Source organism: Lathamus discolor, chromosome 3, assembly GCF_037157495.1.
Source record: "Lathamus discolor isolate bLatDis1 chromosome 3, bLatDis1.hap1, whole genome shotgun sequence".
Taxonomy (NCBI): domain Eukaryota; kingdom Metazoa; phylum Chordata; class Aves; order Psittaciformes; family Psittacidae; genus Lathamus; species Lathamus discolor.
In genome coordinates, this window is record NC_088886.1 from 140,692,269 (window position 1) to 140,707,402 (window position 15,134).

Genomic DNA, 15,134 nt, shown 5'->3' on the forward strand with positions numbered 1-15,134 from the left:
ACCTCTTTAATACAGTCACTCCTCTCTAGGATTCCGACTTCCATCTGATTAGAATATTTGGGTTGCACATTACAAAGAAACTGAAGAGGATATCCTGCTCTTCCCTCCTGGCCTTGTGGTCCTGCCGCATGCTCTCTTGTGTAAGCCCTGCTGCTCACTTAACTTGAGCAATTCGTCAGGAATTGCAGTAGAATACCTTCCCCTCCCTCCCCCCATCTGCTTTAACTCTTTGTAAACTGAATTAGCTAAAGAGAGGGTGAGTGCTAGAATGGGTGTGAGGTGTCTGAGGCAGCAGTGAGAACCTGCAGGGAAGAAGGGGAATAGGGACATACGGAACTGCCAGCATCAAGCTTCAGGTTGACTCCAGCCCCTTAATCCTTCAGTAGTGACAGCTTTGCAGGGTCCCTCCCGCCCACAGTACTGGGAGGCAATGAAATAATCTAAGTAGAAGGTGTTTGTGACTTGAGCTTTCTGTAAGGGGACTTGTTTGTAAGAAAGCAAGAATGAAAAAGCTGTTTCTTGGGGCTTTGAGAAAACAGCCTTGCAGCCATTCAGTTACAAGCTTCCCCTTTATCCTCCCTGTACCCTCAAAATCTGAAGGGGAACAGGCATGTTTAAAGATAGACTCTTTCAGATAAATGTGACGCTTTGGAGAAACCATGTAGGCTTTGAAGTTACTTTAGTTAAAATAATGTCAACATGCTGGGCTGAGCTGCTCTTTGGCTCCCATGTCATGCTCCCATATCCAGCTCTGTAAAGCTACTGGTGGGTGACTACTTTTGGGGGGATTTTGTTCTGTAGTTGTGTATAAGAAATTGAAGCTATAGGAAAACATCGTTATCAGGTAGGTCACAGTGTCCCTATGTTTAGGAACATATGGAACAAATTACTTTGAGAGGAAAGAATGGGGTTGTTCTTGGTTCTAGTAATCAGCTTATGTACATGTTTACAAGGCAACTTTTTATATAAAGAAGTAAGAATTACATTGAGGAAAATGTAAGAAAAAAAAAAAAAGGAATGAAAAACGTGAGGAAGCTACCTCCCAAAATGTTGCATAGCTATAACCTGCAGTCTCCTGTATGCCTTTGAAAATGGTATTGCCTCACTTCTCCGTCTGTTCAGGTTCTCATCAGTTAAATGATGTGTAAGAAAACCTGGTGTTGCTACCAACAAATTTGGCAGAAGAATCATTGTAGAAGTGTGTTGCTGAGTTTCCAACAGCAGAAAGCTGTTTGCTGTTTGAGTTGACTGAAATTGTTCCAGTTAGCATCTGTGCAGGTGGTGAATGACACAAATTCATAGTGTGAATAGCTATCCCACAGCTAGCACTGCAGGGTTGGCAGTGTTGGGTCCTCTTAGATTTTTTTCTGGATCTGTCTTTCCTTTTTTTCTCTTTTCCTAGTTGCAATGATGCCTTGTCTTCAAAAGATTGTATTTATTTTGTTTGATGTGATATGCAGGCCTTAGTGTAGATACTTAAGGAGTCTTATCAAAATAATACTGGCTCAGTCAGAGTAAAGATGCTTTAGCTAAATAGACTATGGCTGTGTTTAAAAATAACAGCTTGGGCTGTGTCAGCGCTTTGGACGACCTGATATTGACTTCCAATGGAAAGAGCTCTGGAAATTACTTTGCCTGTTGCACGTATCACCTCCAGTGCGAACTTGTTTTCCATTGGTAGGATTTCAGTGCGAGATGAACCAAAACAGAGCCCCTAAATTTTAAATGTGATTAGCCCAGTGGTTTCAGAGAGAGAGTGTTTTGTTGGGCATCTTTTAAACACAGGAACAAGAGAGACGGCTCTCAGTCAGATTGCCAAAGCAGTGATGTCTGGGGTTGGATGCAAATGCCATCCTTGTATAAGCTCAGTAGTTCTGGCTTCTCAGCTGTTTGATTTCTGTAGGAAAAGGATGTGCGTATACTCTACAGACTGGGTCAGTCAGTATGTGACTGCCATGCTTACACATGTGTAAGCTCTTGCTTTCTCGCAATAGTGAAGCGTGTGGCTCAATTCCCAAGCAATTGTCTCATCTTGCCCAGCCCTGCTTTGGCTCTGACTTCTGCTGCCTTTCTGAAGACTCATTTGAAGCACTGGTATGTTATAAAGTCTTGGTTAATGAGATCTAAGCCACATGCAGAAAAAAAAAAAGGTAAAACTTTTTGAAAACATTATGTTTATCTGATGTTTATTCCATTTCTTACGGTTCTTGTTCTTGTGGGGGTTTTCTGTCCTTTGTTTCTTGGCAAAGGGGACAGCATTACATTCTTGTACCAAGAGGAAGGGTATTAAGCTTACTCATAAAAAGAAGATTTATTATCAAATGTAGTTTTTCATTTTGTCCACTGGAATTTATGTTTTTTTTTAAACCCTAACCATACCCAGATCACTGCCTTCATTCATAGGTTGTTGGATCAAGTTTGGATGCTGTCTTTGTTAAATTATGGCTCCTGAGGGTGTTCTGTTACAGAGGTTTCTTCAGTCAGGGGAAATGAGGGTATAATAAAGAGGATCCAAGGACCGGACATAATGATTCTATATAACTGAAACAAACAATGCCACATTTGGCCGATGCTGGATTTTCCATCAAACTTTATTGGCCTTTGTTCATTTTGCTTTAAACAGAGTTTAAGACTGAGGCAGCTTGTGAAGTAACCAAGAGGCCAATAGCAGATTATTTGGGCAATACTTGTGATTGCTGTATCCTATCTTCATGCATTTATCCTGAGTTCTGGCTTACTCAGGAAGTCTCCTGGATTCAAATGCCATTAGAGCAGTAAATTCAACAGGAGACATCCAGATTCCTTGAAAGAACTATAACTGAAGCCAGTATAATAAACCTGGCTGTTTCTGAGGTTCGTGAAATCTCGTTCCAATTGTTCAGCAGTGCTGCTTTCTGGCACAGTGAGTACTTGATCTTCATAGCTGTTGCCTCTGGTTTGCTGCAACTGTCTGCTAGCTGCTGATGGTATGTTTTGCCTACTACTACAGTTAGAAAATATTATTAATTGTAATATGCTAAAATAGGGATAGAATCATCAAAACATACTTAGGGATGCAAGCAAATTTGTTGAGAGATTCTATAAATAAATGACTGTGCCTCTTAGCCAGAAACAGTGTGAAGCAAGAACACAGAGTGTGCTGGTGGTTTTCTCTCTGATGTTGAACACTGCCAGAAGAGGAATGATGCTGAATCAATTTCTCACTGCCTTTGCTATGTCAGAGTGTTGGTCTTTCAGGCTAGAGAGTGTGCAGTACTGCAGTTTTCTACAGATACTTTTCGAGGAGAGAGGAGGAGGAAAAACCAGAGTATTAGTTTTGACATTTACAAACTAAAGCCTCTGAAGTAAAAACTGCAGCCATCATTTGAATGCCCTGTTAATTCTCTTGGAATGTTTTGGGAGTATTTTTACTCCCTGTTCTTCTGAATAACTTCAGTGTCTGCACATTAGTGAATTTGGGTGCAACACTTGATTCATACCAAATACACAAAAGTGTTTTCTCTCCCCATCTGTTTCTGCACATGCTCTTCAACACACCTGATCCATTTCTTTATTCCTAGAAATCTAGAAGAACCCTTCTTAATGCTTTCTCTCTTATTCAGATTCAACTGTGTAACCGTAGCTCCTTTTCTGTTCTTATGTCTGTCCTACCCATGTTAGAAGACACTTGCTGGTAAAAATGAAAGCCGTTATTGTGGCTAAGCATGTAGCACTTTGGAAGATGAAAACTGAATTCTTCATGAAGCAAAAAGTTTTATGTGATTTGTGATTAGCACTTGCAGTGCATTAGCACTATGCTTTATGATCGACTTTAATAAACACAGTATTTTTAGTCCTTTTTTTGTACCGTAATATGCATGTGGTGCAATAGGATTCTGAGTGATGAAGAAAGCAAACTGACAGAAGAAGTAAAACTACATATTGCCCCAGGGATAAACTTCTGGAAATATTTCTGTGGATTACAGCAATGGGTATTACATAAGAAAGAAAAAAAGTATGCCCTGAAGTGCCTAAATTATTAAAGCATTTGTAAAAGTAGGATTTGTCTGTCTAGAAATGTATTGCAATGTCCACTTCAGACCAGAGGCAAGATGAGTGTGGATGCATTTTAAAATCAGTCATCCTCAGGACCCTCTGGATTTGGAGGGTTGCAAAGTTGTGTAACTCAGTGTGAACGCATAAAAGGTTACAGCTGATACCTTCAGATTATTTGTGTTACAATTGTGTGGAATCAAGTTTCCTGAGAGGTCTGAGTGACAGTATTTAGTGTAAGAGGATCTCATCTTCTACTTGTTTGTCCTTTGTGGTAAACTGAACTAGCAGAGACTTGCCCCACAGTGTGCAATTGTGCAGCTTTCTGATTGAGTGCTGTCTTGACTGTATCTGGTAGATGGGGGAGGTGTAAAAGCAGAAAAGTAGAAATGGCTTTTGGGTGTGCGATGCAGTGATTTCCCTGCAGCATCTCGTGGGGGGTGAGTTTGCACTGGACTCGGATCCACAGCTACTGAGATTTTCTCTTGAGCCACAACATCTTTGGCTTGGTCTGTAATGGAGCGGAAAGGCAGGAGGTATTCATACTGCCCAGCTTCGCCAGCTGAGGCTTTACCCTTAATCACACTCCTGCTTTGAATTGCTTTTTGGAGAACTCTGTATGGATGCCGGAAGCCTTAAAATAAGCCAAACTCAGCTTGGGCTTGGCTGGCAGATGAAGGTGCCCCTCAGAGTAGTGAAAGCTCACTTAAGGTTATTCCTCCTGCATACAAATCCTGGATCTGTGGGTCCTCTCAGCTCTGGCTCCATGCAGATAACACCCAGATGACAATTCTCTGTTTAGTTCTCAGCTCGTGATTGGGATTTCTGTCCTATTTAAATATCCCACCTGCACATTAGCTTTACTTCTGGAAAAACTTGGGCAGTGAGCTTTTTATTTTTAAGTTCTTAATACAAGCTGTGTAAATGCTGCAGTATTTTATGTATCTTATTTTAAGGTACTTTATCCCATTCTGATGCAACAGCTGCTGGTGTTCACCCTTTCTGGGGACAGTGAAACCCCTCATGTGAAAGTCAGTAACCAGTAAACGAATGGGCATTTTGCCATTGATTCATTAATGTGTCCAGAAACCACCTGTATGTTTTGGGTTCTCAAGCAGTTCAATTTGTTTGTCTTTCTTAAGAAAACAAACATTCATATGCATACTCACTTGTTTCTCCCACCCTGTCAGCCATAGATAGGCTTCAGAATCAGTCTTTATATCAGTCAAATATTTTCAAATTGTGGTTTCTTTTATGTTTGAAGAAAAAGCTTTCCTTGCAAGGCTTCTGTTACAAATAGTAAGTGAGGCTGTAGCAGTTGAAGCCTGTAACTAATTTTTAGGCACTGTAGATAGACGCATGGGTGCCCACATGCAGTCTATCTAACCCACCCTGACCCCAGTAGCTGGAAATGCCTGGGAGAGAGTGTATCTGAGGCCTGGTGCTAGGTGCTCCAGAGCCCTCTCTCACTGAAATAGCCTTTTCCTCAAGGAAACGAGGAGCAGAAACAAGTGCTGTGTTCACCTCTGGGCTCAGATTGCCTTGTTCATTGCCATCCTCACCAAAGCTTCCTCTCTGAACAAGCTGCTTGAAATCAATCTGACTCCACTACTAAAGTCAGTGTTTATACAACTATATATATGTATTAATCCTGTTGAAAATTATGCTCAATTCAGATGTCCCAAGCAACTTTTAACAAGACCTTTTAACATCTGTCACATCTTAAATAGTTGTGAAAAAATCCACTTGTCTGATCTTCTTGCTGCAGAAACAAATGCAGTTATGTACCTGTTGAATAGAAATTGACTGGATTTGAGAGGATTTGAAAACTGCAGCTCTGTTCACATCATCTGACACTGTGTTCCTGGGTAAAAATAGAAGTTTTCCCTGCTTCAATTTTTATTCCTCAACCTTTTCATCATTTCATATGACCCTTTTAATACCTTGCTTGGGAAAGATAATCTAGATTAATCAAATACCTGAGCATGACCAAAAAATGTAGGTGCTCCTAAAGGCAGATGTCCTCTGAAAGAGTTATTTAATTTTCCAAAAGTCCAATCAAATAATTTAGGGAAGTGAGTTGTTTCCAACTGTTATTTAAGTGATGTCACTGGTAGTAACTAACCCAGCTTCAAAGTACTTTAATTCCTTCAATAAATACGTTGCTAATTGCAATAACCTCAGTAGCTATGAACTATTTGGGTTTTTTACTAGTTCAATTTTACATGAGCATGAATGTGGAGTGAGAGTAAAATGATTAAATAGAGAATTATTCTTAAACATTGGATTGTCTCCTCATATGGTATGAATCATAGAATCCCAGACTGGTTCGGGTTGGAAAGATTCTTAAAGGTCCTCCAGTTCCAGCCCCCTGCCATGGGCAGGGACACCTTCCACTAGACAAGGTTGCTCCAAGCCCCATCCAGCCTGGCCGTGATCACTGCCAGGGATAGGGCAGCCACATCTTCTCTGGTCACCCTGTGCCTGTGTCTCACCACCCTCATAGTGAAGAACTTCTTCCTTATATCTAACCTGAACTTCCCCTGTTTAAGTTTGAACCCATTACCACTTGCCCTATCACTACAGTCCCTGATGAAGAGTCCCTCTCCAGCATCCTTGTTAGACCCCTTTCAGGATTTGTCTGATTTAGTTCAGGAGTGCACTTGCTAAGAGGGCTGTCCTTAAATACTTGATACCTGGACATCAAATATGACAAAAGTCTTCTGGGTTTAGATGTGGAATGACGCAGTCAGTCTTTCGGTGCTGTTTTTATCCTGTTTGGAAGAGGGGTTTTTTCAGACTTTCCTGGGGTAAGTTGATAAGATTTTATAAATTGGCAAGCAGGAAAGAACCAAGTTCTTAGTCAAACTTTAGTAATTTTGTGTTTAAAACTTACTTGTATTTCTATTAGCTTTGTTGATTGATAAGGGTCATATCAGAATGAAACTACCTTTCATGTTCTAGGCAATGCTAGAGCCCACCAAATACATCTTTATCATGTTTTTGAGTTTCCTTACTGAGAGCTCTACACATTAATAATATCCTTATAAAAAACTTTACCAGTGATAACAAGCTCAGGTACTTTGAAAACCAAATGACAAGTCAGGTGCAGTCCCAGGTTAAATGTTGTTTGTAGCAAAGTAGCTCATCTAGACTTAGTTCTAACCTGCAACATTGCCGTCTGGCAGCTCGTGTAGCAATGAGCTGCTACAAAGCAGTGTTTCCTCAGTAACATGTTCAGCTTTTCTTTGATAAGGGTATGCTTGAATTATTTTGGGGTGGATGTGTGAAAGGGGAGGGTGTGTAACTTTTATAGCTCTAGGAAACATTTTTTTTTTTTTTTTGTGAATGAAGATACTTAGAGAAAGCATAGAAGATGAGTGAAGTAATTATACAGAGGGAATTTTTTCCTTAAACACTGGGTTCAAGATGTAGGCCACATCTGTAATCGTGTTTTTAGAAATGAGTCCTTATTAAACCAATTCTTTGCCAACAGCATGTGGTTGCACTTTATATGCATGTTTTCTTTCTGAGAGAAAGCAAACCATATGACATAACCCCAGTTGGAGAAAAATGATTGTTTAGAATACTTTGTTTATTTATATAGCACCACAAGATGAAATATGTCTTCATCTGAAAAACCTTGCAGCAGATTAAAAAGGTGAGCAAGTGAGATCTGCATTTTCACATGGCCAGTCCTAGGGTATTGTGTAGTGTGGTTAACAAGCCCTGCTTATGGGGATATCACATTAGTAGCTGAACTGCTAATCAGATGGGGGTTAATAATTCTAGGTGTCTTCATGGGCAGCGTCCCATGTAGTAGCCTTGTGATTTTGGTAATGCTCCTGAAGTGTTGCAAGGGTTCAGAAAGAGCAATACTCTGCAGTGATAAGCCGTCATAGACATGGTGCCTTTTAGGACTGGGGGCAAACTGCTGGTGCTGCTCACTATGTAAAATCTGGGAGCAATGATTTGCTTTCAATAAAATACTCTGCACAGCAGTTGTTTGCATGAATTGTTCAGACTAATTTCAGCAGATTTATCTTGATTATGCTCTTGAAAATGGCTCCTTAGCTTAGAAAACAAACTGTCAGTGGGGCTGGTGAAGAGGTCCGCCTGCATTCACCCTTTGGTTCCCACTTGGGAACCAGCTGAAAGATAAGAATTGGAAATACTTGACAAACATCAGGGGCATGATTTCCTGTAATAAAAAGAGCATTGGGCTGTGATGGCCCTCGGAGCAGGGGGAGCTTCACAGTGGGGTTTTGGCTGTTGTAATCCTAAACAACAGATCTCTTCAGCACATGCCTACCAAGGTGTTTCAGCATGCAAGTTAGGCCACCTGCAGCTGTAGTTAAAGTAGTGTTCAGCTAAGCAGGTATGGTACTGTATGTCTGATTTGGAACTATTTGGAAGGAGCACTTTCCATGTAGGCCAGCAGATAATCATTTCAGAAGTAGCTCCTTGTGTCAATACCTCAATGGGAGCTTTTATGCCCTGCAAGACCTTGTATGTCAGTGACAGACATGCTGGGGAGGGAGGTAAATGTCATCTACTGTAGGTTTATTTCTTCCGTTAACAGGCTCCAGTCAAGCGTGCACAAGGAAAGGACATTTTGACAATTTGTACCCAGATAAGACATCCTTGTGTGGTTAATGGTCTCACCTGAGATCCAAAGTCTCTTTCATTCTGGATTTTGAATTGATTATTTGTACATTAAAGTTGCTTAGTGTCCAACAAGTAATGCTTTGACTCTTTTCATTTCAAGTGATTAGCTTAGCTGGTAACAGCATGATTTTGCTTTTCTAACTCAGCCATGAGAATGGCAGTGGTTTAGAACTGTGTGCTGTTACAGCACCAGCAGAAAACAGGAACTTAAATACTGTGGCTATTAGACCTTTTAAAATTAGGCATCTTAATTGACAGAGCTAAACATGACTTAATTACTTAATGTAATTAACAGAATACCTGTTACCTTTTTAGTTGCTAGGCTGAAAGGTTCTTAGCTAAGTACAAGCTTTCGCTGTGCATGATGACCCTTGAAAGGCTTCTGGGACTCTATCCAGCTGGCAGCTTGGCATTGCTGAACAGATGTGGCTTGTCTCTGGAGAGCTGATCTGTACTGCTAGCTTTATTAATTCCTGACATTCATATTGATCTGTGGATCCAAACAAAAGTGAAGAGTCTCATGTGGAAGTGGCATAATGTGTAAGTTCCTGTTGGTCTCTTCCTGATACCTTCAGGATATGGTTTTTTGTAGGTCTAATATTAGTCTTAGCAGCTCTTCTTTGTTTTTTATGTATGTACATGTTTTACTGTTTCTTGGCTTCATGTTCTAGTCTTGGTGATTCATAGAGCATCAAAATGCACAGAAATCATGTTCTCAGCACTTTGGAAGACCTCTCCAGATAATTCTAAACACTGCTTATTCACGGGAAGCAAGTGGGCATGCTGGAGGAGCACTCCAGTTTCCTGAAAGTGCTCATGATCACTGAGGAGCTGCTTTGCAACTCTCTTCTCAGAAGGGAGTTCTTCACTTCTTCCAAATACTATTTAATAATTAAAATCTGGAGGTTGGGAGGAACTGCATTTTCCTGTAAGAAGGACACATGGTGAAAAAGCAGTTAAAACTTTGTGCTGATGGACTGGAGTTTGATTTCTCTTGGAGTCTAATTTATATCCACAAAAGGTGAATCATAGTAAATTGGGATTAGGGTGACAAATATGAATCACAAGTGACAGATTTTACTCTTAATCTGGGGTGAGTTAGTCAGGTGTTCTGTGTATGGGAGCTCTGTGTGGGCCACCCGTTAATGTATTATTATCACGGTGCTAAATTGAAGTTGTGGTGGGGTTTTTTTAATGCTTATCAAATTTAAGAAGAAACTCGAAATGGTTTTAGAGTTTGTGAATAAGAACAGTATGACCAGAAGCTGGTATGCTGGAGATGCAGATCACAGGCAGTTGCAGATGGTGTGCTGAAGTTTATCAGTGGAGGATGCCAATGGGCTGTGAATTTCGCTCTTCACAGAATCATGAAATCATAGAATGGTTTGGAATGGAAAGGACCTTAAGATCATCTAGTTCCAACCCCCTGCCACACTCTGGCACAAATAATCATGTGAATGACTGCACTGAAGGTGCTACACTAGTGCATGTTGCTGACCTCATCCCAAGGAATGTACAGCACTAGCCAATTTCTGATATAACGTGGGGAAAACATTTATTTAAATACTTACTGAAACCAGATGTTGGGGAGGTTTTTGTGGGTATGTTAAAGTCTATGAAAAAATGAAAAACTCATGACCTGTAATTATGCTGGCTGGCTGTTTATACCTTTACAATCTGGTCTCTGAGGCTGTGCTTGCGTAATTCCTCTAAGGGAAGCACTTGCTGGTCAGAAAGTGGATTCAGATTGAGACCACCCAATAGTCACTGAATAGCAGTCATGGCAATATGTATGTTTTCATTTAGTATAAACATTTGGAACTTAATGACTTCCTGTTTCTAAGGATGAGAATACTCTTGCTTAAAAAAGGAGGAGGGGGAATATTCAAACAGGAAACTGTATTACATGACTGCACTTTGCATCAACCTATAGACTTACCACCAAACTCAGGAGAAATTTCACAAGATGTTATGATGTTACAACTTGCAGTCCCTGAGGTGTTTGGCAAGCAGTTATGGTTGTTTTCATACAAAGACCTAAACTTGTGCATTTTGCTGAACAGAAATGGATCAAGCAATAAGAGGTAGTTGAATGGACCAGCAAATGAAGAAGAAGCAGATAGCTGGGAAGACAGTAAGGGGAGATGTTAGTTAATTCTATCCTAATTTTGCTTTCTTTACTTTGTACAAGTTCTCAACATGGCAGTGTTGTAGAAGCAGCAGGTAAAAGTCACTGTTTTGTTTAGCAGTTTTAGCAGTGGAAACAAAGATCGGTAGGGGCTTGTGTAAATTGACTGAGGTGCACATACTCAGGAAATCTGATGCTCCTGTAGTGCTGTTTTATTTTAGACCTGAACTTGGCAAAATTCTGCAGGCCTTTGACTGTATCTTGTTCAGTCTTGCATCACCATCTTATGTAGCACTCTAATCAGAGCATGTTTTCTTCCCCTTTTTTCAGTAATTTTTGTTTAAGGCATTAGTGTGTACAATAAATGACAAAGTTGAGGATCTTGTTAGAAAGACGGCTGCTGAGAGGTGAGGAGGTGGATGGCTTGGTTTGATTTAACTCAGCAAGAGCTGGGAGGCGGGAATCAAAACCAAATGAGGTCTCATCCCTCTTTTCTGGAGGGAGGAACATATAAAACTAAACAGCATCCTTTTCGCGTAACAATAATTTACATTTGTACTGCTCTAACTGTACACTTGAGTATCATCTCTACTGATGTTTTTGAAGGAGGAAAAACAATCACTCCCAAAAGGGCTTTGATAGAAATATGCTGGAGGAGCCTGTGGAAGTGAGTCAGTTTGGCTAAGTTCCAAATAATGTTCTGTCTCAACTGCAAAGAAAAGAAAAAAAAACCCCTTGATTCCTGAAGAGGAAAGAAAGGTTAGCTAGTCATGTTCTGACACCCTGGCAACTTCTATTTTCAAGAAGGCTTGAGCTGTGTGTTCAATGAGGTCTCTTCCAGATTTGAAACATAAGAATCTGCTTTTGGTGGCAAAATAAGCTAAACTAATTGAACAGTTTTCTGAAGCTTTGAGCAGTCCAGGTCTTCATCGAAGTAGGGATTTGTCTTCCGAATGTAAGTGAATTTGGGTATTATTCTTTTTTATATCTTCTGTAAAGTGACTGTAATACTTACATATAGTTTTAATGGGATGGGTGGAAGGATTTTTTTTCTTTTCCCCTTTGGTAAACTGGAATCCCTGTGGTGAATGACAACCAAGGATTGCATCAGTAAACTTTGTTATAGTAGCTATTGTAGCAATATCTGCAGGATCTGTCATTTATCTCAATAAGGTGATCCAAAAAGGCAAAACTGCTGCAGTATTTTCATTAGACAGACCCTAAATCTGTACCAGTTATCCATCACTTAAGAAATTGTACATTTATTTTCCTGTGTTCTTATTCTTCATACTTTAAAACTAGTACAATCTCAAGATGAAATACAGTATCTTGTGTTTTACCTGTAAATGGCAAAAGGTCTTAGAAAGCAAATCCTGGGGTGGAAGTGAAGCCTGCTGTGCTATGCAGCACATAGGCATTCTTGTTGCATTTGTGTGTGAAATGGCTGATGCTATGGTGTAGCCACTGAAATTCTTTATTTGTTCTTTTCCAACTGATAGCCTGAGTTTCTTGAGTTGTGGGAATATTTCATTAAAAGCCTAATCTCCCCTTAATAACATTGTCTTGAAATGTGTTTTAATATGTGCTGAAATTTGCTTTGATAGCATGGGCAGTGTTACAAGGGATTTTTCTAGTCCCAGGCGCAAAGAGCAGGGCAGTGGTTCTTGCTGCCTCCCTGGCATGTCTAACATGGGCATTCTTGTCTACTTCTATGTGTTCAATTTTAGCCATTCCTTTTATGTGTGTTTCAATTTCTTCATGGCTTGCTTGCTGTGTAAGAAAGACATATCTGAAATGAAGAAATTCCTACCTCCTAAATTTGCATGGAGATGTTAGGAGGTTAGTTACTGTCTGTGGGTGTGCCTTCCTTCCTCTCTCCAAAGCACTAAGTGCCCCCCTGCACAAGAAGTTTTAAGTACAGCCTTGCTGTATGGATGTAAGGGTTGTTCAGCCTGAAGAGAAGACTCCAGAGAGGCCTTCTTGTTTATTGTGGCCTTTCAGTACTTAAAATGGCCTATAGGAAAAATGGGGAAAGACATTTTAGCAGGGCCTGATGTGGTAGGACTTGGAATAATGGTTTTAAACTAAAAGAGGGGAGATTCAACCTGGATATGAGAAGAAAATTCTTTACCGTGAGGGTGGTAAAACACCGGCACAGGCTGCCCAGAGAGGAGGTGGATGTGCCATCCCTAGAGGGCCAGGCTGGATGTGGTTCTGGGCAACCTGGTGTAGTTGAAGGTGTCCCTGCTTGTTTCAGGGCAGTTGGACTAGATGACTTTTGACAGTCTCTTCCAACCGAAACCATTCCATGATTCTATTTTTTTAACACAAAACCAATCATACTTTGCTTGAACAGCAATGTTGCAGTAGAATATTGCTGCTTCTAGTGTTTTTAACAAGGCAATAAGCATCAGCATTCTTCTGTTTTGGGAAATACAATTATTTGTCTCTATTGGAATATCTTATAGGATATGTTTTGTAAGGAAAGGCTTTGAAACTCAACAGGAAAAAGTGTGAAATATATACCTCCCATTCAATACAGAACAGTATCTTAAAGAAGGGTGTTCTTGCCAAAGATGAGATCAAACTTATTTGAAGTTTCCACATTATATTTACAGCTAAAACCATCACTCTGATCTGCATTCAGAGTGATGTATGTGACAAGCCATTATCTGCCTTATTCAATGTGTATAATTAGGCATTGCTTTCTTTTCCTTTCTGTGCAGGGGTTTAAAGATTTGAAGGAATAATGATCTGTGCACTTTCATGCAGCATTTGCATAATTAATTTGGGAGGTTGGTCAGATGAACTTGTTTTGAAGCTTTTGTGCCTAAAATAGGCTCTACTGATATATAGCTAGAGATAAGTATTGACATGCTTTCTGCAGTGGAATAACATAGTGAAATTATGTCCCATGGTAATGTTGTTGGGGTTTCAGGCCTGGGCTGTGGTCTTTGGCCTTCAGGCAAACACTACTGGAAGTAGGTTCGAACACTGATATTTTGGGGTGCATTGGCATTTTCTTTTTGAAAAGTAGATAGCTGTGCAAAAAGAATCCTCCCTGCCCAAACCAATGCAGCATGAGTCCAAACTGAGGAGTGTTCATTCTGAAACTGCTTTAGAAATAATTTGTTTTCCATTCAGGGTCCAGCTTTATTGACTGTAAAGGGGACCTGGGTTTATTTTGAAATCTAAATTTAAGATACCTTCTTTTCCCCCTCCTTGAAAACCCTGTGTAGAACTGTCTTACTGTGTCAAGGATGGATAGCAAAACGTGTTTTGCCTCTTGCAGACATATACACACATGCAACCTCCATTGCTAAGCAGTGGGTTATATCAGTAGAAGGAATGTTTTGTTTTGAACTTTCAGAAGTGTACCATATACCCCTGAAGTTTTATAATCGCCAAAGAATTCTGGTTATTTTGGCCTGGAGGACCTCATCATGTGGAGTCCCCTCGCATAGCTGTCCTTTGGGTATGCTGTATTGAGTGTGATCCCTGCACGTGGGCTGCAGCACTGACCTGGGAGAGCATCTGGTGGAGCCCTGTGCTGTTCAGGCCCATTGGTCTGGAGGTTTTGTGGGGAATCCTCTCTGAAATCCAGTACTTATCAGAGCAGGGAAACCTGCTTGGGTTCACAGTGTGGAAACCCCTCTTTTACCTGGCCCCCTTTGGGTTCTTGGCAGGAAAGGTTTGCTGCCTCATGAGTTAGAAGCTTGTTTTCCCTCTGAAAGAGGAACCACAAGATGTGGGCAGCCCGAGTTTTTAGAAAGTCACAGAGGAACTGTGGCACGCATGAAGGAGCAGCCTGTATCAAGTGCCAACTGTATTCTGGGTTATTTTTAGTGCCTGTTCTTGTACTGTTGATGAGAGAAGTAGGCTGGGACTGGTGCTGAGCGGGTGCGCATCCTGCTTACACCTCTGTGGCTGTGGTCTTCCTCCTCCAGTAGATAGCTGTGGCTTGCCAGTGTGGTTGCTAGTTCAGGATGCTTAAGATTCAGTTCCTTAAACAATTTGGAGGCATTTTGCTTCATGTACCTTTCTGAGCTGATGCTGTGTTCGCTACAGAAGCAGCACAAAACCAGGAATTTTATTCCTTCAGATTCTGCCCTGTTTCCTTAGAAACTAATTTCATACCATTGCTGCAGACTGAAAATCAAGTCATTTCATGTTCTCTGTGTTAGAAACATGTAAAATCAAACTGATGCACAGTAAGTGCAAGTATATTGGTCTTCAGTTCTTTGCAGATTCCTCTGTTCTCTGCAGCGAATCTTCTCTTGGTGATCATTTTCCAAGTCGGATGCAT

At 40.6% G+C, this 15,134-nt stretch overlaps 1 protein-coding gene across 4 annotated transcripts in view; it reads left to right on the forward strand.

Moving 5' to 3' along the window:
* Positions 1–15,134, forward strand: part of ADD3 (adducin 3) — a 103,960-nt gene that overhangs the window by 8,867 nt on the left and 79,959 nt on the right. Inside the window, exon 1 of one of the 4 annotated variants that reach the window (XM_065672210.1) lies at positions 11,764–11,783. The exons of the other annotated variants lie outside the window; for them this stretch is intronic. The gene's annotated coding sequence lies outside the window, so the exon portion shown is untranslated. Of the gene's footprint in view, positions 1–11,763; positions 11,784–15,134 lie in introns of those variants that run through there. 4 annotated transcript variants of the gene reach the window in all.